The sequence below is a fragment of the Ovis aries genome, chromosome 16, assembly GCF_016772045.2.
Source record: "Ovis aries strain OAR_USU_Benz2616 breed Rambouillet chromosome 16, ARS-UI_Ramb_v3.0, whole genome shotgun sequence".
Classification (NCBI taxonomy): Eukaryota; Metazoa; Chordata; class Mammalia; order Artiodactyla; family Bovidae; genus Ovis; species Ovis aries.
Genome location: NC_056069.1, coordinates 9228787 through 9250235, shown reverse-complemented (window position 1 = coordinate 9250235; position 21449 = coordinate 9228787). Strand labels below are relative to the sequence as shown.

Sequence of the window (21449 nt, the reverse complement as noted above, 5' to 3'; positions counted from 1 at the left end):
TTAACCTGAAGTCAGTGATTGTTAATGCTGAAGAGGTTGTTACACATTATCCAGCCCCACCACACTTCCTTATGTAAACTGAGGCACAGAGGAGTAAACCGCCTTCCTCAAATTCACACCACCAATTAATGACGACATACTCAATTTTAAAATCTCTGAGGCTCTATTTAGGATACTACTTATTTTGTTTTTTAAAATTGCCGTAGAAGGACCTCTATATCTAGGTCTTTGTGTGTGGATTTAAGGTCTGTGTGGCTACTCTGATGGTTTAGAGCTGTGCTGTCCAATTAAGTGCTCATCAGCTACATGTGGCTTTTGAACACATGAAATATAACTGGTCTGATTTGGGACTTGCTGTACATACAAAATACACACTGGGTTTCAAAAATTCAATGAATAAAAGGTAAAATATCTCATTAATAATTATTCTGTTGATTAATGTTGAAATAACATTTTTTATTTATTGAGTTATAAAAAATATTGTTCAAATTAAGTTCATCTGTTTCTTTTTACTTTCTTATCATGGCTACTAGAAAATATAAATTACTTTTCGGCTCACATTCTATTATATTTCTATTGGACAACACTAGTTCAGATATTATCTCTTCAATGCAGGATTTCATCAGTTCATTATACAGCCAGGCCCTGCGGCTGGAGAGACCCCATCTATCCCACTGGTCTCTTAGCACTAAGGCTGGAAGCTAACCAAACCATCCAACAAAAAATCTTATTTTTAAATATTTGTAGAACAATAAATCTCTTAACTTCCCATGGCTTGGTCTAACACAAGTGAGTCCTACAAGTAAGAGTCTTACATCTACTTGTACGAGTATTGTAAACAAAGCACTAGAATTATTCTTGAACTATCCCTCCATCAACCTTCATGACTGATCTAAAAGCAAGTTCTGCTTTCCAAATACCTCTCAGATCTCTACATTTATCCTCATCGTGACCTCCACAAGCAACTGCCTGGTCCAGGCAACCACAATCTCACCTAAGCCACTGTGTTTATCTCATTGTTGGTCTTCCACACCGTTCTTACTCCACCTTGGAAATCCATTCTCCACGTAGCAGTGCAGAAAGCTTCTCAGTGAGCACAGACGACCATGTCATTCCCCTCCTCAAAGGCCTCCAGTGCTTCCCATTTATTTCAGGATAAAATTCAAAATCTGAACGTGACCTTCAAGCTCAGCACGGTCTGATCCATTTCTTCAGCAGCACCTTGCCCATGTTCCGCAAGCTCTCTGCATTTCACTCATATTGGTCTTCTCTCAGTTCCTCATCCCTGCCATACTCCCCTCCCTTCAGAACCTCTGTACATGCAGTTCCCCTCGCCTGTAACACTGTTGCTCTCCCTCCACCCACTGTCGTCTGATCGATATCCATTTATTCAGATCCAGCTCAAAGCGTCCCTTCCTCAGCACTTCTTGACCAGCGCAGGTATACTAATGTCAACACGCAGCACAGATCAGAGTGGTCATTTTCATTTGTTTGTGTGATTATTCACTTAATGTCCAACTCCCTTTGTAAACTCTTTGCTCCATAATGGTGGTAAGCCCATTAGCTCACACTCACTACTGTATCCCACTATAGTGCCTGGCACATAACAGGCCCTTAATTAATGGGAAGGATAAAGGAAGAAAGGTGAGGTGGTTGTACCAATAAGAACCAACCCTGTCTCTTCTTTCTTTACTAGAGTGGAAAGGGAACACCCCTCATCACTCTTCCTTCACAGTTCATTAACATGCTCCTGGACAGACCACCTGAGTACCCTAGCTAAGGGTTAAGTCACTTCAGTCATGTCCACCTCTTTGCGACCCCATGGACTGCAGCTTGCCAGGCTCCTCTGTCTATGGGATTCTCCAGGCAAGAATAGTAGAGTGGGTTGCCATTTCCTTTTCCAGGGGATCTTCCTGACCCAGGGATCGAACCCATATCTCTTATGTCTCCTACCTTGGCAGGCAGGTTCTTTACCACTAGCACCCCCTGGGAAGCCACCCCCAGCTATGGATTAGCAAATTCTATGAGCTCTATTTTCAGTGTCCATCCAGAATGCAACCACTTTTCACCACCTCTACTACCTGTACTATGGTCCCAGCCACAAGCTTCTTCCAAGGTCTTTGACCTTTACTTTGAAACAGATGAAAATTACCTTTTAATAGAACCACTCTTAACTCTCCTCCTTCACCCTTGGCTCCTCAAGGCCTACTCAACACGATAGTCAAATTGATTCTATTAAAATGGAAGTCAGATCTTTTCACTCCCTTGCCTAAAACTCTCCTGCAATCTTTGGTTTTAAAGTCTGAGCTCATCCTATAGCCTGCAAGTTCTCCATGATGTCATTACCCCCTCTGACCTCATGCCCCACCGCGCTCTCCCTTTCTTACTCCACTCTAAGCCTAACGGCTTCTGGTTGTTTCTTGCACACACCAGGCATTCTCCCACCTCAAAGCCTTTGCACCTGCTGCCCTTTTTGCCTAGAAGCTCTTCCTCTGGATACCTACATGATTCTCTCTTTGCTTCTTTCCAGTTTTTGTTCGATATGAACAAAAACCACCTTTTCAATGAGGCCACCCTAATTCTGATCCCTCCACTCCACATTCCCTATTCTCTCTCCTTCCCTGATTTATTTTTCTCCATATCTTCTAACAAATTATATAACTCATCTTATTCATTGTCCAATTCTCTCTACTAGAATGCAGACTCCATGAGGGCAGGAATGTTTGTTTTTTGTTTCCTGTTATACCTCCAGTGCCTAAAACCGTGTTTGTCAGGAGGTTGTCGCCAAATAAGTGTCTGTTGACTCAAAGACTAAGGTTCAGCCCACGAACCTGAAAAACAGGTGGACTTGCAACCAGCCATCCAGCGTGACCACGCAGAGCTGGCCCGTTGTGTTAGGAGGGCCAGCTTGGCTCCACTTTGGAGCTATTTCAGGAGACTTGGAGGTTCCCTAAGCCCAGGTCAGCTGCTCACTGTCCCAGCTCAGTTCTGGTAACTGTCTGTGAGGCCAAGGAAGCAATCTGGCTCCAGGGAACATCTAAATAGCTCCTCCCCATATTCTCCCACCTCCCCCTCCTCCATCCCCACCGCACACAAATACACCACACAGCCCTCTCCCTTTCCAAGGACACAACTCAGGCTATTTCTAAAACGGAGATTCTGATCCAAAACAGTAGCCAACACATAGTGTATCTCCATGTGCACAGGAAAAGACAGGAGACCTCTGAGCAATTTCCTGGCCCCATATTTTTCCATGCCAGTAAACGAAGCCTTCTTTAGCTCGGGGAATCTCTCTCTGAACCAAGCCAATGCCTTAATGGTGCATTCCATTCCTTACTGCCTGGGCTTGTTTCTTTGTTCTTTTATTTTCCATTTTAAGTGATGGATGCCTGGATCCCTTCTGTCATCAAAATTTTGACAACCAGCTCTCCCGGGTGTTAACTACTAGTTAGAGTACACATAATGCTAATGGAGAGTTTCTTTCCTAAACAGGCATTTATTTAATAATACATAATACTTAAATTGCGCTGTCTGCCTTCAAAGAGTTTTGCAAACTTTACACTTCATTAAGCTGAGCAGCATTTGAGTTCCTGTTTTATGGCTGAGAACCAAGCAAAGTTAAACAATTTGCCTAAGGCTACAACTAGCTGTGCTTTGGACAAAGGACTTTGTCTTTTTTTAATGGATAAGGAGAATATAACCAATTTAAAAATGTAGTTATTTAACAACTGGTGTGATCAGTAAAATAGTCTTGAGTTCTTTCTGTGTGTTTTTTTAAGACCATATTTGGGGTTCTTCCTTGGCTGTACTCACGCCTCCTTGTCTCCAGACGCCACTTCATGTTCCTCTTCTCCTTCCTCCCCGACTCCTACCCTTCCTCCTCTTCCTCGCTTTTATTCTCTCCTGGCTCTTGGATAATTTAGCTTTTAGGAGGAACCAGCTCTACCCCCAATCCTTATCCCTGTTCCCCTGGGACCTACTCTCAAGTGATAAGCAAATTGTTGTTAGTGGATTAAGAAGGGTTTAAGTCAAGTTTCTATGGATGGAGAAAACCAAATAATAAATTGTATAATATCTTCTTGGCTTATCAGTTTTAGTGGTACATAATTTAAAACATTTTAAATGCAAACAAATATGGATAGGTTATGGAGTAGAATGCAAAACCTAGGACAGGTTAAAGTCTGAAATTCTACCTATGGCAAATCATTTAGGATTTCTTTTCCAGATTTTTCTCTCCCATTAGCAGTACTTGGATTAGAAAACTCTGAGAAGAATTTATATAACATGGCACTTCCTCTGAGCTCTCTGGAGATGAAATATCAGGATTGATTTTCTAAGGGCTAGTAGAATCAGTCTTGTTATCTTATTGTTCCTTTGAGCAAGTAATTTTTTTTTTTAAGACTGTCTTGAAGGTAATGAAGATAAGTTGGGGCATCTTTTCCTCTGAATCTTGAATATCCACCAGGCAGCATCTTTATTAAGCTAAGGGCAGAGTGGCCTTTTTCTCATCATTCAACAAATAAAAGCAGTAAGCAAAGAAACCTATGATACTTGAGACTATGATTAAAAGAAAAATCTGGGACATGTGTTCAAAGATAAATTTCTATTACATAGTAATTTCACACTGAACATGTTGAAGACCTTTAAAGAGAATAAAAGTACATGAAATAAAGGCTAAGCCACAATGACTTGGGTTTGGCTTTAACATGTCCACACCAGGGTGAATGTGCCCTCAAGCCCCAAGGATACTTAAGCTCATGGCAGCATTGGGAGAAAAGGTACAGCAGCCTGTATGTAAAAAGAGTAAAGAGCTAAGGACACAGAACCCCAGCTCCCTCACCTACTAACTTTCCTAGGCCTCTCTTTTCTCAGCTATAACAACAGGATAATCACTCTTCATTTATCAAATATTTCTAGCTCTTCTCCTGAGCACATAGTCAGATTGCACTTCCCTACTCCCCTTACATGTAGGCACGGCCATGTGACTAGCTTTGGTCAACAAAATGTGAGCACAAGTGACGTGTGTCATTTCCTTGTGGAATCTTTGAGAATCAGTCCACGATTTCCATAATTTTCTTTTCCTCTACCATAGCAACCTGAAACATTTCCAGTATAGCTGTTCTGTCAGCTCAGGTCCTAAAGTTAACATGACCTAGGTCAAAGCCATTGTTGATTCTCGTAATGAATATGTAATGGAAGGGTGAGATAAATCCTTGTTTTCTTCCCTTCTTTATTTTTTTAAGCCATGGCGATTTAGAGTTTGCTTGTCATTGAAGCATTACCTAGTCTATCCAGACTAATACACTACTTCATTGATCTGGGGAAAGATTAAAACCAGACACCTAATAGTAATATTCATGGCACACAGCAAGTGCTAAATAAAAGTTAGTTCTTTCCTTTCTTATTAAATTTCTCTGCTTTGTGATCCTTCTCAGCTCTTCCTTAGCAGCCCTGAGATGGCTGTTTCCAGTTTGAGAAGAATGAAAATAAACTTTAAGACTTCTTAAAGCATTCCCTCATACCCTTTAAGAAAACGAGAGAGCCCTTGAGAGGTGCAGAGTTGGAAATTCCCATGATGAGAAGAGACGCTCCTCTCTGAAATTTATAAATGAGAAAGGAGCTGTGTGTCTTATCAAGGAAATCAGCCATAAAGTAAAACCAATGAACTCTGAAAACTTCCCACCGCAGAGAATGCTTTACCTGACAGCAACATGCTGATGCGAAGGAGTTGGCATCAAGGGCACAGAGCTTTTGTAGGGATTTGGTTCTGACTCTTGATAGTAACAGGCTATCTCTACTAGAGCAAGGTCAGGGCCTTGATCTACTTAGTATCTGCTTTTCTAACATTTTGGGGAGAATGATGAAGATGGTCAGACCTCAAACTTTTAGCTTTTTCCTCACTGGCTTCTTAAGAGGTCTTTCCCTTCCTTTGCCTGATCCAGGCTGTGACTTCATGGGTCTGAGAGGAGAAACCAATGGGCCACTGCTGCTCGCTTAGTCAAATTGGTTCAGTTCCGTTGCTCAGTCCTGTCTGACTCTTTGTGACCCCATGGACTGCAGCACGCCAGGTTTCCCTGTTCATCACCAACTCCCAGAGCTTGCTCAAACTCACTTAGACTTAATCATTAACAACTCGTTGAATTACGTCATCAACCTTGTACTTTTTTAGGGTGTTTGACTCCACACTGGAAGAGAACAGTTTAAATTTGCTCTAGTAAATTTAGTCTTTGAGACCTATTCAGAGGGTAAATCTAATTGATCCATTTAGAAGGCATTCATTAGGGCTGTGGTTCTCTAAACTGTTGAATTCTTGAGAATAGAAGGAAAGAGGAAGGGAGTCTATATGAGACAGAGCTGAATAAGACCTCCACCTCTGCAGTCTCTTCCAGAAATTAGAGGCAAGCAAGATACCTCTATTTCAGAACCTTCAGTGAGAGATGAGATATGCATAAAAATAGGAAATGTGACGAAGGGGAACATTGCTTCAGAAGATTTGTATTAAACATCTGTGGAAGGAGAGGCACTGTGCTGGGCACAGTCACAGTCCGGACTTTCTCAAGGGGATCTGTTCTGTGAGGCTTCCCTGCAGAACTCTAACATCCCTGCCCTCCCCCAACTACTGGGTGCCAGTCGTACCCCTGGTCATTGTGATAACCAAAAGGTACCCTCCCTGCTTCCAGATGCCTGGGGGTAGGGGTGGTAGTGGAATGCACTGTCCCTAGTTGAGCACTACTGAGCCTGAGTCAGATAGCTGCTGGCAGCGCTGCATTAGAAGCCTCTCCAAGGGGCATAAAGGGCCCCAGTGAGGCAGAAGGATCCGAAGAGAAGCCCGCCCGAGGCCTCCCGCCTCCCCTGAGGTGATGCTCTCTGTCTACATCTTACCTTGTTTTATGGACCCAAAGGTCCAAATGAAGCAGGACTAGCTTTGAGGTGCTGGTAGTTCTGAAGAGACTTTCAGTTTAACTGGAGTTTGGGGAATGAATAGAATTATTAGAAGAAAGGTGAAGAAGCTATAAAAGGTGCAAACTGGTTAGCAAGAAGCCCTAGACATGGCTTGATACTAAACCAGTTGGCTATTGGATGTCGATGGGGCCCTTTGAGCTTGCCCACAGCCCCATGGGACAGCTGAGAGGGCTGAAGGCACCTCACGTTGGGGTTCATGTTGCATGGCCACCTCAGAGGTCTGGCATATACTTATGTCAGCTCACAACCCTCTTCCTCATTTTTAGGTTGCATTCATTGGAGGAAGGGGGAGGATGAAGAGAGAAAGGGAAACTAACATTTACTGAGCATGTAGTATGGTCAGATAGAATGCTAGGAATGTTCCAACCTTCTAGGTCACAGAGAGGCTGAGTGAGTTAGAAGGAGCATAAACAAGGAAGATAGGCAGCCAAGGGTTTGAATTCTGGGTCTTTCATTTACCAACTGTGAGCAGCTTATCTCTGAGCCTCAGGTTTCTCATATGGAAGCAAAACAGACAAGGAAGAAAACCACCTCACAAGGTTAGTTCTGAGATTTCATAAAATAAGAGATAGAAACACCTGACCGAAAGCAAAAACAAAACAAAACATAACAAAAACACTCAATAAATAATACTATACTAATGTGTTTTGGTTTCCTAACAACACTGGTGAGAAGAGATTCCCATGGTCATAAAGAGGAAGGAGAACGACCAGCAACAAGATTAGGGCTGAAGTTTAGAAAAATGATAACACAAATCAATAATTCTAAGTTCTCTGTTTTTCACTCCAGCCCTTTTCATCTGGACCTTCTGAGGGAGATTTTCAGCAATTGCTCTGGACCTGAAATGGGCCTCAGAGAGCCCTGGTTGTGCACTGGCCAAACCACTGGGATGGTGGGGAGGGGTTTCTGGGTGAAATGTTGCAGACCGAGACACAGTGGGGAGCATGCAGAGGAGCGTGGCCTGCTGGAGGGGAGACAGAAAACCCTGCTTCCTGAGGTGGCTGAGACCAGCGTCTCAAAAAGGAGGTGCGTGGAGGTCTGGGGATTTGAGGTCTTCTACTTGAATGCTTTGAAGAACTGACACATGGAAGGACTGGATTTGTTTTGTGTGGTCCCAGTGAGTAGAAATAGGGTCAATGGATGGAGGTGAATATGGAAAGCTCAAACTGAGTTTTACTCATGTAGTGTCCATAGCACCAGCACAGAGCCTTGCCCACATGGGACAGCCAAGGGTGAGTAGCTGCTAGGACTATTATTGCCTGGCCTTGGAACAAGCACCCAATTCGGACAAGCCGATTGTGTCTGCGCTGGCCCATATGCCTGACACTTTTGTTAGAAAAAACTATGTCAGCCAGCAGTGACACTCAGGGTGGCCCATTTTCAAAAGTCTAGTGAGGGCTTCTTTTCTCCTGCCATCAACACCTCATTTTGCAAACACTGAAAAAAAGAAAAACAGAAAAACTTTCTATCTGGCTCAAAGGTTGTTTATGGAATAAAGCTAAATAACTATCCATGGGATGATCTGGAAGTGAAATTTTAAGCTAGATAAACATTGAGCCTGCTATGAAAGGTCATTCTAACTTCCTTTGACCCTCTCATAACTGTGATCCTCAGCATTTTGGTTTGTGGCAAGAAAGCAATGCTTTTCTCCTCCCATTTAGACGGTCTACTGGTCTTGTTTCCTCTTATAGTTTTTGATGAGGAATAAAGCCTGTACTTGACATGAGCTCCAGACTTTTCCTGCCTGATCCATTAAATGCATATTTTGATGAGTCTAATGCATAAAATTGATAGATTTGTAAAGGCTACTGGACCAGAAGATATAGAAACCTCATCTCACTATCTCGAGCTCACTGAAGCAAATACTCCCAAATGCAGCATCTGCATAAAAACCCTGCCTGTAACTAAAGAGATGTAGAGGAGAAGTTATATGGATCTGGATTGTCCTTGCTGCCTGCGCCACGTTTTCACTTTTCATTAACTCATCCCAAAAAAGGTCCATCAGGTTCCAACTCTGTGACAAGAACAGTGCCAAGTGGTGCCACAGCAACAACCACACTTGCTGAATGTTTCTTATGGAGCAAGAATGTGTAAGTTATCACGTGTATTAACTCATGGGACCTCACAGCATCCTATGAGGTAGGCTCTACACTTTCCCCCACTTTGCCAGTAAGGAAACTGGTACACAAATAGGTTAAGCAGATTGCTCAAGGTCACACAGGTTACAAAGGAAGGAACCAGGAGTCTTTGGGGAGATAGTTGTTAGACAAAGGAAGAGATTAAACAGTAATGACTACTTCCAGACACTTTCTATCTAGACTTCTATCAGATGTACAAACTTGCTATAGGTAGCAGTTTTAGAGTGGAAAATTTCAGTTATACCAGAAGACCTAGATTATTCAAAGCACCTCCATATAATTTATTGGAAAACCCCAGCAGTGGTTTCCAGGTTTCTCAGCATGATTCCCTTTGTAAATTTCATAAATTCCATAACTAACTAAACTCATTTTGCAAATCCCCAGTAAAAATACAAAATAACCAAAAGCTATTTTTAATTCAGTAATTAACAATTTTGCATTAATTTTACTTTTTACATTAATTTATGTCTTATTAATTACCATGATATAAAGAACCATATTTGAAAGCAGAGGTACATATACTTTCAAAACATTAGTCCGTGTACAAACGGTAGGCACTTGACATCCAAGTAGAGACCCCTTGACTCCTTGCAATAACTCCATAGACCCTGCAGATTCACAGAGCTGCATGACTTCTGCGGAATCATCCATCATCTCTCAGTTTTAGTCTGCTCATCTTTAAAGTGGGGATAATAAGAGCTTTTACAAAGAATCTCAGAGAGAATTAAGATGAGACCAACAAGAATTTGGAGGGTTCTTGTCTGAGGGAGTACAAAAATGGTCAAAAAACAGTCTCTGACAAATATGGTTCCGATGTAGTTAGGGAGAACAGACACACATGAAAGAATTAGTAAACAGGGCAACCCATTAAGTTAAACTATGTCTTCTGGAAGCTTCTAGAATGTGATCTAATAACATATAAGGCGTACAAAGGAAGATACTTTGAAGAATCCAGGTCTTCTGGCGGCAATGAGTTTTCTACTCTTAAACTGCTACCTATAGCAAGTTTGTACATCTGATAGAAGTCTAGATAGAAAGTGTCTGGAAGTAGTCATTACTGTTTAATCTCTTCCTGTGTCTCTTTCCTTATATATATGTAAGATGTATATAAAGAGGGTTCACTATCACCTTACACACAGAAGGGAAATTCAGTTCCTGCAAAAGCCATCAGATATCTTTTATTGTTTTTGCCGGAGGTCTGCTATCTCTGGCTGGGATCCTTGAAGTCACAGGGACGCACAGACGGGCTGGGTTTAGCTTCATCCCTCGCTGTGCTGCCTTGAGACTAGAGCTGGGAAATAAGGGCACACGCACATCACAGTGACGGAAGGTTCGGGTCTGCTTTGGTTTGGTTTGAAACTGCAACTCATTTATTAAATGACTACCATGGGGAGGAAGTTATACTATGGCCCTAATATTAATATTTAATGATAGTTTGATCCAAATGTAATTTAAGGCACATTTTTCATGCAAATTGAAACTTGCTGCTTAACTGGCTCAACTCCCAGCATAATGTTACATATAATCTTGCAGTTTTACGGCCTGCATTCATCATATTTTCAGGATATAACTGACTCCAGGGCATAGAATTTTGGAAGAAGTTTCCCTCAATGATGCTAACTTGGGGGCAGCAGAAATTACTCCAGTCTCTCCCTTTATTCTTGTTGGATTGGAAAAAAAAACAAACAAAACAAAAACCCTTCAATCATCCCAGCATTCCAAGTTCATGATGCTAATGAGTACATAATTTGCTAGCTTAGATGCCTCTCTTCCCTCCTCCCCCAAGAGAGTTTCAGGTCCCATGGGCAGGAGGGAAAGTTCAGATTAATAATTAAAAGAGCTAACATTTCTTGAATATTACTATGAGGCAGGCACTGTGAGTAAGCAGTTGCATGAATTATCACTCTTAATCCTCACAACAAACCCTAAGAGGGTGGAGTGATTTTGTACCTGTCATGCAGATGAAAAAATTAAACTATGCATGATCACACCACTGGCAAGTGAGAGGATGGGGACTTGATCTCAAGTATCTGCCCCTAGAGCAGGCCTCTATACTGCCTTGCCACTCCCCCTCATACCTGGCTTCCAGGACTGTTTTCTCACCCTGGTTGACACTCATATTTCACATGTTGCCAAGGGAATAGGGACCCTATAAATTGAGAGGCAACTGAAGGAGAAGGAACATAGCCTTTGGCTGTGGCTTTATATATGGCATTCAGTGACATGCTGGCAGGGAAAGGACAAGAGGAATGTAGATGGATGTGAAGTGATCATCCTTAAGGAAATTACCAGAACGTGAAACTTAAAATCAGAAGCATTTTCATTGTATATGGATATATACTTAATTGATCCAATCCCTTATTGATGAACAATTATGCTATACTAATCTTATTTTTTTAATCTTGCATTGTAGGTATATCTTTTTACATCATCTAAGTATATTTGTAAGATAATTTCTAAGAAGAGTCACTTTTACATTTTTATAGACACTCACAAATTGCTCTCTACAGTGAAGTTTTACTAATTCTCCATTCCACCATCTATGTATGACAGTACTCTCCAAATCCACAGAAACAAATATCCAAACAAGTGCCTCAACTTTTGTTTCATCAAGTAGGTAAAAAATGGTATCTCATAGTTTTAATTTGCATTTATTTCTTATGAAGTAAAAGATTCTTGAGAGCCCCTTGGACAGCAAGATCAAACCAGTCAACCCTAAAGAAAATCAACCCTGAATATTCATTGGAAGGACTGATGCTGAAGCTGAAGCTCCAAGACCTTGGTCACTTGATGCAATAACTGACTGATTGGAAAAGACCCTGATGCTGGGAAAGATTGAAGGCAGGAGGAGAAGGGGACGGCAGAGGATGAGATGGTTGGATGGCATCACTGACTCAGTAGACATGAATTTGAGCAAACTGTGGGAGATAGTGAAGGACAGAGAAGCCTGGTGTGCTGCAGCCCATGGGGGTACAAAGAGTTGGACACGACTGAGCAACTGAACAGCAACAACAACATATTATCTTTTATTTTTCTCATGTCTAAGAACTAATTATATTTCATTCAATAATAAATGTGTTTCATGTCATCTGCCCATTTTCTGGTCATATTAAGTTCTTTGTGATATACATGTTTAGACTGTTTCCCCTAGTGTTTAATTTGCTATTTTGATCTTGCTTATTGAATTTGGGCCCTATAGAAGCTTTTTAATTTTAATGTATAACAGATGCTAAGGCTTTTAGATAAAACTAGAAAGACTTTTCCTACTTTGAGATTTAAAAAAAAATCTGCCATTTTCCTATTATTTTTATGTTTTTATTTTTAACATTTTAAATCTTTGATCTATCTTGAATTTTATGAAACAAAGAACAGATATGTTTGTTTTCTCCCTAGGTGTCCCAATCATTAGTTACATAATCTAACTTTCCTCTCTGATATGCAATGCTATTTTTGTCATATGTTAAATTTCCATATGCTTTTAGGTTCACTCCCTTGCTTCTGTCCATGTGTCAATGAGCACACTCAAGCCTCTATCACTAACTCAGAGTTTAGCTTTCTCTCTTGCATTAACATTCTCAAATCAACACACAATAAGTTAATGGAACACTTTATGAATTTCTTGCAATAACACAAGTCCTCTCTTCTCCTCCACTGCCACTAACTAACAAAATTCAGGGATTTTTTTTTTATCATCAGTATGAAAATTTTAATTACAATAGTAAACCTATATGAAAGTACAAGGGACTGAGAATTAGATACTACATTCTTGGTCAAATAAACAATTTGGGGTTAATCCATAGTTTCCTTTGATAAGAGCCAGTGATTTTGGATAGTCTCTATGTATGTGTGTTTATACACGTGTGTGTAAAGCACATGTGCCAGAAACAAAAGAGATAACACTTTATTAAGTAAATCATTACCGTCTTCCAAAAAATCCACATTGGTTGAAGGCAAATACACTTGGCACTTTCTATCCTAATCCTTCTGGGGTAGGATCTGCTCACAGCTGAACGTCCTTCCTAACTGTAGGCACCAAGTATGTGATACCACAATTCCTTTCCTAGGAGGCTCAGAAAGAGCAAGAGGAGCTAGTGTAAAGTGGGAAACATCTGAGCACTTAAAGGTTGTGCAGACACACCAAAACGGTGTATTACTGAGCTGCACCTTCTTTTCCAAAACCTAGGCTCTTCTCCTTCTCCAACATCCTCATTAAGACTCACGGCCTAGGCTACAGCCAGCAGATAAGAATTCTCCATCCCTGGGGGGGTTGTGTAGACAACACTGGCAGCAGAGGAGCTGTGGGCATGTGGGAGGAGATACCAGTTTGCTTGCTGCATTGTGTGCTGGCCATCTCCTAAGTGTTGAGAAAGACCATGATTGCCCTACTCTCTTAAAAAATCCAGTAGGGGCTAGGATTCTGGATATACCTAGAGTAACCTTGTAGAGCTTTTTGCTTGTTCTTCACCCTAAGAGTTTAAGTTCTAAAAGTCCAGGAGCCCCACCTTGATGGATAAAGTATGGTGCTCCTTATAGCAGCTTCAAAGTTTTCAATACATACGTTTTTCAGGATAAGAAAGACCCCTCTTTGTACATTTTTTTTAACTGAAAAAGCTAATAGGTGTGGAGGGAAGGAGAGGAAGCTCCACTATGCTATGGGGAAGAAAACCACCTGAATTAGAAAAACAGCAAGAACCAAGTAGTGGCTTTTGTGGTGGGTGTTCCATAAAACAGCACTGAAAACTCAAAGTTCTTTCTCTCCCTACACTTCCTGTGGAAGAGGGCCAGAGGGGCTCAATTAAGGGGGAGAAGCCACTACCTCCATCCAGGCAGAGGCGTTTTGTCCGGGCCCAAGCCAACCAGAGGCTATTCCGGTCCTCTCCCTCACTCTCTTCCGGCCGGCTTCCTTTCCCCACCCCTCCAACAATAGCCCCCTCTTGATTTCTGTTCTAAGCCAGAACGGTGAGTCCCCAGTGCAGAGGAAGCTCTAAGGATTCTTTCGAGAGTGAGGGGTGTGTGCTGGCGTCTGCTCCTGGGCGGTGATGCTGGGGACCCGCCCCTCTTTTCCCAGAGGCGGGTAGCAGGGGGTCTCTTGACCCCATCCTCCAGCTTTCAAATGAGGAAGCTGGCAGAATACCTCTTCTTCCTGGAAGAAGATAATCTGAGATACTCTATCTTGTACTATTTGCATTTAAATATTTTTTCAAGCTGCTGAAAAAGCTGGACACCTTATTGGAATGATGTTCCCCAAACTTGCCACTGCCCCTGCTGGGTCTTCCATAAGCCACAAGATGATACCACGGGGAAGATATTCCCCTCTGAGGCCCCTCCCCAGATTCATCAGAGCTGGAGAAGTGTCTAGGAATCTATCCCAGTGACTCTGATGTTCGGCTCTCAGAACACACTTGAAAAACAATACCCCAGACCTTTACTCTCTGAGAGTATCAGGGTCCATTTGTGTGGTGTCACATTGCTAGGTGAGACCATCAAAGTCATGCCTAATGTTGCTCAGAGCTGATAGACTTGAGGTTTGTCTAGTAACACCGTTATCCAAGAGGGAGTAATGCTGTCTTGGACAAGTTCTGAATTTATGAAAGGGCTTTGTAGCTCCATAGGAGAGGGACCTATGTCAGTCTGTATATACAACAGATCAAAACCCTAAGGCAGTGCTGCTCAAACACGAACGTGCACCTGAATCATATGGAGATCGTGTTAAAACGCCAATTCTGATTCAGGGGGTCTGGGATACAGCCCGAGATTCTGCTTTTCTAACAAATTCCCAGGTAATACCATACTATTGGTTATTTGACTACATTTGAGGAACGCTGCCATAAGGGATGGGCTTCACTGATGGATCGGCAGTAAAGAATCTGCCTGCAATGCAGGAGACGTGGGTTTGACCCCTAGGTTGGGAAAATTCCCTAGAGGAGGAAATGGCAACCCACTCCAGCATTCTTGCCTGGAGAATCCCATGGACAGAGGAGCCTGGTGGGCTACAGTCTGTGTGGGGGGTGCTGGGAAGGTCACAAAGCAACATGACTAAGGCTGCACACACACCTTAAGGGATACTTAAAAAAAAAAAAAAGTTATTAGCTGCTTCCTCTTTAATGAGAAGGCTGAAAACAAGCAACATCAATTCAGTGACCTTGAGCAAATCATTTACTTTTTCTAGCTTATCTGTTAAACAAGGTAGGTGCCTTTCCTCATCTCTAAAGCGCCTACTTCTTAGAATGGGAGGGTTAAGTGAAATAATGTACGTAAAGTTCTTGGCAGGCCCCAATCTTGCTAAAAACTCTTCCATAAATACTGCGGGTGGTGGTGGTGCTCTTGTGGTTATTTCATTCCCCATTAATACCAGTGGCCATCACAGAATGAGGTCAAAGTGCAGCCGTAACAGATCATAGGAAAAGAGAAGGGGGAAGAATTCCTTTGTGTGGTCCTGGTATTTGGCAATAAAGAGATAGGCTTTATCAATGAGAGGTCTTAACAACTAAGACAGCAAAGTTGTTATCATATTCATACATATATTTACCACGTTTACATTTGCCATGTAAATGCAAAACTGCCGCAGTCCGGTATTTGCTTGTTTTGGCTGTCTCCAGTGCCTAATTATATGAAGGAAACGGTATTGCGCACCGCGAGGATATCACGTTTCCCTCCCTGAATTCACTCCTTCATGTTTGTGTAAACTCAACCAAAGTGGCGTCCCTTTAACTTGGATTTACAGCCCTGCCTGTAAAAACCAGAGAGCACTGAGCATTTCCCACAAGGCTAAACCCTGGCTTACGACTGCCTCAGTCAAGGGAAAACAAATGACCCCTCTCTCTCTCGCCAAAAACAATGTGCTAACCCATCATCTGCCCAGAAAAGAAATGGAAAACAAAATGCAACCAACAGTCTTTTCTGTGCATCTGATAAATGTTTATCACCCAGGAACAAGTGGGCAGGGTCCTCACCAAGATGACACATTAATACACATGTAGCAGCCCCAGGCACGTGATGGAGGAGTAAGCCATTCAGTCAGTTCTGGTGGGAAATAAACATGTCAAGCCGGCAGTTTGGCGTTGTCCAGAATCCCACAGAGTTTGACTGATCTTTAACTTCCTAACTGCTGTGTTTAGTATTAACTAGAAATGGCATGCTTCACTCTACAGCCCACTTATTTGTCATCCGTTCAACAAATATTTTTACATCTATTATGTGTTCTAGGCTGTACGCTTATAGCAGTGAACAAAAGAAGGCCCTGTCCTCATGGTGCTTACTTTCTAGTGAATTTATGTATTATACATAACTTCTGATGAAGACAAGCTCTTATTCTTTTATCTAAATGTATCTGATATTTGAATAATTAAAAAGAATAGCCATCATTAGGCTAGCTGTTTCTGACAGTGCACATCAAAGTATCTGCTGTCTCTCTGTCACGTGGAGAACTCTTCTTTTGATAGCAGGTTTAACATGAGTTGTGGGTGCTGGTTTTTCAAACACCGTTATCAATCTTTCGCCTTTCCATGTCAGTATCAACTTAGGGACAAGGGTCTAACTTCTAATAAAGGCTCAGCACAACACACATTGTAAAAAGGCGAAAATGAAACCAAAAAACTTATATTGAATCTACATTCTTTAAAGTGAATATAAAAACAGTATCTGTGTTTTCTTTGATTAAAGAAAGAATGTGTGTTCACTCTAAGAGACAAATAATATATAAATGCATAAATCAAAAAGTGCTATTCATATAGAATTCTAATATTTATAATTGTAAGTAATTGCTCTTTATAATATATGTCATTATAGAATATTGATCAGATTGGTGGCATATTCCTCACTCCATAAAACTAACAGCTTCTAGAATAACAACTGATATATTTGAAACTAATTTCTAAAGAGAACATCCAATGCGGAATAGGAATTATACTTGAAAGTATGGTTCTTAGAACAAAAATGTAAAAATACATTTTAATGTCAATGCAATCCTAAAGAAGATAGAACAAGACAGTGATCAGCCATTTTAGAAAATCACAGGATGTCAGCATGGGAGTCTCATAGAGCATCTAGTACAGTGGGCAGAAGAGTGTGAACAAGCCCCAGATGAATTCTGATACACACTCACACAGACCCCCTTGAGGGTCACCGGTTTCATCCAACTGCATCATTTTACAGAGAAAACTGAGGTCCAAGCAAGTGCAGACCTCTCAGGTCATAGGTGGAGAGGGCAGCAGAGGCTGGCAGAAGCGCTCGGACTCCCAGTCTGGTCTTTGCTCTCTTATTCCAAGCCACCTGAGAAGACGCTTGTTTTGCACTCTAGGGTAGAACAACACAGCTTCAACCTGCTCTCCAAAGGCTAGGTTGTCCAGGCAAGTCTCTGTTGTATCAGGGCCTCTGACTCTAACAAAGGAACCTCAACGGTTTGGGATATTGGTGGTCGATTTCCGGTCGTTTTTGTGGCTGTGTTTTGCTCTGGTAAAGTGGAGAGGGAAGTTTAACTAAGTTAAAGTATCATTATTACTTGATAGGCTAATTAGCACATAGGTTTTAAAGTTTAGAGTGAGAGAAAAATAGCAGTTGGAGCTCTCTCTCTCTCTCTCACACACACACACACACACATACACACGCACACGCACACACACAGGCACACAGTAGTGGTACCCCTGTTCTGTTTATTGGTGATAGGTGGCTTGCCGCTAAAATGTTTGAGGAGGGGGTCACTGAGTGTCCTTAGTCTTTACTGTGAGGAGAACATGTCACTTCAAATCTGTTTGTCTCTGGCTGAGTCACGAACGGCCACAATGGTCTCCAAAAAAAAAAAAAAAAAAAAGCCTCTAGCCCTCCACTGCCAGGGAAAAGGTCATCAGCAACCCAGAGCTCACCATCTTGGGGAAGTGGGTGAAAGGGAGAATGAAACTTCCACAACATCATGTAGTTTCTTCATGATGAAAATTGAAGACTTTCATCCCAAGACAAACTCTCCCCTACTCTCTCCTCTGCTGAACACAGCTGGCATTTTAATGAGGCTAAATCTGGCTGTTTCTGCCATCAGCAGAGATAAACATCAAAACGTTAAACTCTGCTTTCCTTTGTTTTGCAAGATTTTGGGATTCAGGATAGCTTCACTCAATGTGTGCCCAACGTCAAAGCTATGAGGGATGATTTTTTTTTTTTTTTGGCAGACTCTTGGTATGGTATTGATCAAGGATCATGATACAAATTATAGTGTGTATATTCCACTCTCTGCATTCAAAAGACAGTACCTTTTAGTATTAGTATAAGACTTAGAAATTACATCTGACATGGGTTGACTCCTACTACTTACCATACTATGTATTAATTGTGTTACATAAATAATCTTGTTTAATCCTCACTACAACTCGATTAAATAGATGCAATTTTATGTTAGGGGAAACTGCAGCTTAGAGGAGTTAATTACCTGGCCAAATTAAGTGTCACACAGTAAGCGACAAAGCTGGAATTCAAACCCAGATTTGGATAACAACAAAGCCTGTGCTTTGGTGTTCTGCTTGCTCACATTTAATTCACAGATCAGCCCACAGGACACATCCTAACATGATTTAACATTTACACAGCAAATTTATGGTTTAGTTATATGTACAACTTTGGCACACATTAATTAATGCAACTTTCTGTGTGTCGAATTCTGGCTCATTTCAAGCTGGAGTTTCCTTAATGATATCACAGAAGAGCCTCTGATGACTCCGAGTAAGAATCACACACTGGAAGTTTCCACAAATGCCAACTCACTCCTTGGAATTGAGTGAAGACAGATTAGTAGCAAATAGGTTAAGCTTGTCAATGACTTTCTTCTTTAGGGAGCTGCATTTTTTTCCCCCAGTGTCCAAAATTCTCATGGCAATGACTTAACAACTCAAATGGAAATACTGAATATATATTTTTTCTTTTCTTTTTTTTAAAGTTTTTTATTTTTTAAATTTTAAAATCTTTAATTCTTACATGCGTTCCCAAACATGAACCCCCCTCCCACCTCCCTCCCAATAACATCTCTCTAAGAACCTATCTTGAGCGCCTTAGTCTTGGGCCACATTGGAGACACAGGCGCAGGAGGGGCTGTTTTCTGTGCCATAGGCAGGCCCACCTTTTGTCTTACTTGTCGGTGGGACTCTGCTGTCATTTTTTGCATATTGTGTTGCATCTGATGCTTTTATTCAGTAACCCAAATGAGATAGTATCCTCTGATGTTGTTCTAACTGAGCATAAAATTAAATATATTATCAAGGAAAAATGAAACTGAAAGAAGCACGAAAAATTGCAGCCCTGAATTTTCTACTGAGTCACATTTGCTGATAAAAAATGGAAAAAAAAAAAAAAAAAAGCCCAAGCTGATCAGTCCCGGCTACCTTTTGACCTGAAGATCTATGAAATGGGGTGAATAAGGGTAGGTGGTAGGGGAGCTAGACACCACTTTCAATTATTATTAGTGTAATTTTGCCTCCACAAGCAGGAAAACGCTATCATATCTCTTTCCCATTGCTCATTTTATAGTGCTCCTAAGGAAAGTCTGTTGAAAGAAAAGGAGAAGAAAAAAGAAGTCTGACTAATGGAACAAAACCCATATAATAGTCCAATTTTATATTTTCTTACTCTTATTAAGATGGCTCAGTTTTAAATAAAGATTAATTACTTGAGCGTGGTTAATGCGTAGTCTGGCCAAATTAATTTATAAACGAGAGAACAGCTAATTTTATTACACTCTTCACATCCCAGATGACTTCAATCAGTAAATTTCATAGAAATGAATATAAGAAAAACCTCTGCCTGTCCTTTATCTTTCAGCCATTCAACACCTCTCTGGGTTGAATGATTAATATTAGTAAATATACACAGTCTTTCAGAGCAACCTTGCTGGTCTATTTTTGACAATGTGATCTTGACTCCCTTGTGGCTTGCCATGATGAGTTTTTTGTAACATTATACATCCTGATGAATCTAAATGAAGCAAGATAGACTTTTAAAAATTAATTGCGTGTATAATCTTGACTGGTTTGCTGTATTCTATTTGATGCTTAAAAAACCAGGCACTGGATAAACATTCTTCAATGTTTTGCTGGGTTTTTCACTCCTACTGACGCAAGTGATCGATCTCAACCTTCCTATCCTAGAAGTATGTTGTTTTCCAAAATTAAAGCTGCTTGCCCCTAAATCTTTGCCCTCTTTTGTGTGGCAGATGACATCTTCAATTGACAGTGGATAATAAATTTACACTCAACCCACATGTGGAGCCTGAACACATAAGCATACCCCACCCCCCCCTTACAGTACAAATCAAAGTGACATTCTCTTCTTTTTCTTCCTCCTGCCTCAGTGAGGCAGAATAACAGTCACAAATTAACAGTCCTCTTTGAGGCAGGAGATGTTGAATGAAAAGGAAAGAACAGGAGCAGGCACCTCCATCAAGACAATGGGTAACAAAATCCCCAGAGCAAACCACAGTTCTTAACAGACACCCTGAGAAGGCTCCCAGGACCCAGCACTGAGGAAGAGCAAATTCTCAGTGAGACACAGCACTCCAGTGGCTCTTGGTTAACCCACCAGCTTATCTGTGCCCAAATTCAGATTTAACACAATGTCCTTCTTAGCCTAGAGCAATTCTATGTCCAGGTCTGCCAGGCTCAACCCTGCAGAACATCAGTAGTCTCTCTCAAAAAAAAAGACATACAAGCTTCAATTCTGGGCCATCCTTCAGTCACACCCTTTGATTAAGGATTACACCCAGTAAGGCATTTTCTGTGGAAGATGCCCACAGCAACATCCATCGCAAGGACATTGAAATGGAAGTAGAAAGGATTGCGTGGGTAACTTACCAGCTCCTGAGTCTGAGTGGCTGCAGCCGCCCCCGAGGTTTACCTGATCCCTTGTCTCTCTGTCTTTCTCCCTCTCTTTCTCCCTTCTTGTGTACAGATTGCAGGGAACTTAAAGAACTCACAGGGACAGTGTTTCGAATGACTTAAGAAAGAGAACAGGAACAATACTTCGTTCTCTTTTTCTCAGATGAGTACCTTCGGGAAGAAGGAAGGAAGGGAGGGGAGAGGGAGGAAGTCAACAACCCTTTGCTTTCCTGAAAAAAAATAAGGAAACAGAAGATAGACATCTCATTTTCTCTTAAACAAAATGTTGGAAGGGGCAAAAAAAAAAACTTTGAAAAAAGGAATTCCTCAAATATGCTCTCTGCCCTGGGAGCTTTAAAGAGATGAAAAGCCTTACTGGCCTGCCCTGTCCAAACAAATGGTGTTCCAGAAAGGCAGACTCTCCTGAGCTTGCAGCCTGACATCTAGTTTGCAGAAAAGACACAACGAAAGGGGAACAAATCCATCTCATCCACTC

At 41.4% G+C, this 21449-nt stretch overlaps 1 protein-coding gene across 2 annotated transcripts in view; it reads right to left on the bottom strand.

Annotated features, from left to right (window-relative positions):
• ZNF366 (zinc finger protein 366) overlaps window positions 1–21083 on the bottom strand; it is a 64428-nt gene extending 43345 nt beyond the window's left edge. Inside the window, exons 1-2 of one of the 2 annotated variants that reach the window (XM_060400236.1) lie at window positions 20930–21083; window positions 995–17552 (exon numbers count right to left, since the gene is read on the bottom strand). The gene's annotated coding sequence lies outside the window, so the exon portion shown is untranslated. The remainder of the gene's footprint in view (window positions 1–994; window positions 17553–20929) is intronic. The other variant, XM_027980014.2, reaches the window with a different exon arrangement.
• Window positions 21084–21449: the final 366 nt, after the last annotated feature.